The sequence below is a fragment of the Mastomys coucha genome, unplaced genomic scaffold (genome assembly GCF_008632895.1).
Source record: "Mastomys coucha isolate ucsf_1 unplaced genomic scaffold, UCSF_Mcou_1 pScaffold22, whole genome shotgun sequence".
Taxonomy (NCBI): Eukaryota; Metazoa; Chordata; class Mammalia; order Rodentia; family Muridae; genus Mastomys; species Mastomys coucha.
This window is the reverse complement of record NW_022196905.1, coordinates 119127275-119130606: the sequence shown is the minus strand read 5'-3', so window position 1 is coordinate 119130606 and position 3332 is coordinate 119127275.

Here is a 3332-nt window from a genome sequence, read left to right as displayed (position 1 = left end):
CTCAGAAATCCGCCTGCCTCTTCCTCCCAAGTGCTGGGATTAAAGGCGTGCGCCACCACCGCCCGGCAGGTCATGTATTTCTTACGCATGGACGCTCAGTACTTTCTTCCTTACTACCCCAGACCCTTGAGGATTTCTTCCCTTCAAGCTGACCCTGGCCAGGTCCAGCCCTCAAGCTTTGTTTCTTCCCTCCCTCCCCCACTTCTGAAATCAAGGCTGCTTGGCTCTGAATCTTCTAGACTCTGGAGAAAAAAAAAAAAGCTAATGCCACAAAGCTGGTGACTCAGCCAAGAAACAGGACTCACGAGGCTGAAGCAAAGGGACAGCCAAATATAGATAGCGTGGTGTGGCTGGAAGCCAGTGTCACTTTAGAACCAGCTCCAGTGTTTTTGTCCCCTCCTTCAAACTTCTGAGTTCTAGAAAGAACTGACCTGTACAGAAATCTGCCTCGGGAACCACCGTGGTGTCCCAGAAACCCAGAGAATGACATTTTAATTTTACAGTGACATGTGACGTCAATTCATGGAAAATCACAGAAAGTCTATCCTGAACAATACCTGAAATGGAAGTGTACTTTGAACAATACCTCTGATCTTGAATGTTTATGAATTCCTAAACCAGAGAGCCGGACATGCCTGAAATGCTCAGCCTCTGGGTGGTAGAGGCAGGAGGATCACTGCAAGTTAGAACCCAGCCTGACCTAAGTCATGAGTCCCAGGGCAGCCAGGACTATAAATGGAGACCCCTGTCTCAAAAAAACTCAGAAAATGCTGATTAAAGGCATTTAATAATGTGTGTGTGTGTCTAAGTGTATGCCGCATGTGAGTGCCCCTAGGGACATTGGACCCCCCTGAAGCTGGAGTCAAAGGCCTGTGTAAGCTAGCTGCCTGACAGGGTTGCTGGATATTGAACACATGTACTCTGGAAGAAGACCTGCTCCTACTACTGAGCCATCTCCCCACTCCAGGGATTCAATTCTTGCCTTCTAAGGTCTTAGGCCTTACATTTCAAAAACCTGAATTTTTTTGTTTTATGTTTTTTGTTTTGTTTTTGGTTTTTTGAGACAGGGTTTCTCTGTATAGCCCTCGCTGTCCTGGAACTCACTCTGTAGACCAGGCTAGCCTCGAATTTAGAAACCCGCCTGCTTCTGCCTCCCAAGTGTTGGGATTAAAGGTGTGAGCCCCCACGGCCCGGCAAACCTGAATATTTTGAATCTTGTTTGCTGTAATCTGAACACTGTACTACACATGTACATTTGGTTTTTTTGCTCTTTTTTTTGTGGGTTTTTTGTTTGTTTTTTAGCTTTTTAAGACAAGTTTCACTGTGTAGCCCTGGCCATTATGGAACTTGATCTGTAGACCAGCACTTGGGAGGCAGAGGCAGGAGGATAACATATTCCAAGATAGGCAGGGCTACACAGAGAAACCCCATCTGAACAACAACAATTTAAAAATTAGGGTTTTGCCGGGCAGTGGTGGCTCACGCCTTTAAACCCAGCACTTGGGAGGCAGAGGCAAGTGGATTTCTGAGTTTGAGGCCAGCCTGATCTACAGAGTGAGTTCCAGGACAGCCAGGACTACACAGAGAAACCCTGTCTCGAAAAACAAACAAACAAACAAACAAACAAAAACAAAACAAAAAATAGAGCTTCAATGGGTTCAGTCTCAGAATATGAACAACTATGAACAACATTTTGAAATTTTGACCTTCCCTTAGTGACAATCACATAGAAAACACAGAACCTTCTCGAATCCAAGGACACTAGGCATACACGGGCTTAGGAAGAATCTGGAAAGATCTAGTTCTGGGCTTCAGATCTAATGGCCAACCGTTTTCAAGAACCGCGTAGGCTTGTCTGCTTTCCTTGACAAATTCAGATTCGGGACATACCGGGGAGAGATTCCCTCTTTCATATATATATTTTTTAATTTATTAAAAACCCTTTGTCCTTTCTTTTGTTACGAGTTTTGCACAGTCATCCACCCTGTCACCGTGCCAAGACGGAGAGGGCTGGGCGCGGTGACCCGCTGGGGTTGAGGGGGTTGAGGAGGCGAGGCCACCGATGGGCTGCCAGTGGGACAGGAGCGAAAGTCCCGGGTCCCCCTAACACGGAAAGGCACCGGGGACCCCCTGACCAGGGGGGGAGCGGGTGGGTCTCCGGGTCGCGAGGCCGCAGTGCGCCTGCGCGGACGTCCGCTCGGACTGCCGTGGATCCAAGCCGCGTCTTCGTGCCGGTCGCGTCACGCGCGCCGGTGATCCCTCCGCGGGGGTCACTCGAGGTCGCGGCCCTACCCTTCCACCCAGAGCTCCCCCTCACTCTCCGGACACCCCCCACGCAGGCGAACGCTCCGCGAGGGGGGATCTCGGGAGGTTTTAGCCTGTCGTTTCCGCCGTTGTGACCGGGGTGGGGGGGAGGGGCCCCGGCGGTACAAAGTAGTCCCCGGTCGCATTCCCGCGGAGGCATCGCGGGAAGGGCGGGGCTTCCGATGACTATATAAAGAGGCGGCCGGGCGTGCCGCAGCTAGTTTCGTTGGAGACTGCGGGCTCCGTCACTTTTGTGAGGACTGCTGCTACCACCGCTCACTGAGGTGAGGAGGGAGTCGCCACACCCGGCAGGGTGCGGGGCGCGGGGCCGGGGAGCGGGCCGGGGCAGCCCGCGGCCCGGAACTTTGGTTTCCGTGGCCCGCGAGGACAGCCGGCTGAGCGAGGCCGAGGACCCGGCGGCAAGATGGCGGCCAGATGGAAGCCCGAGGGGGACGACGCGCGGCCCTGACGCGCCAACGAGGTTGGGGGAAGGAAGCAGGCCCGCGAGGCCGCTGCCGCTGCCGCCGCCGGTTAAGCCGCGGGGTTGGGAACTGAGTTCGGTTTGCGCGCCGTGGGATCCTCCCGTGTGAGAGCTGGGCGGGGCGGGGGGACTGGGCTGGCCTGGCCGCCGAGGTCGGTGGGTCCGGTGTCCGTCCGTCCGACCGTGGCTACGTTCGGAAGTGCGTGCGGTTGGGAACCGGAACGGGCAGGACGGCGGTTGAGCCTGGCCTGGCGCCCCTGTGACGTCGCGGCTCGTGTGGGCTCCTAACGTCCAGTGACGCCATTTCCTCGCCTTGAGCCTTCGCTCAGCTGTTGGGACAGGGTCTGGGTCTCGGCCGGCCTCGGGTAGCCTCTCCAGAAGGAAGCGGGAACCGGAAAACCACCGGGGAGGGCAGAAGTGAGCCTTGCGTGGTGGAGTTTTGTTTCTCGCTGTACAGCTTTGGCTGCAGGAACTATGTAGACAGGGGTGTTTTTTCTTTTTTTTTTGTTTCCTTCGAGGCAGGTTTCTCTGGGTAGCCCTGGAACTC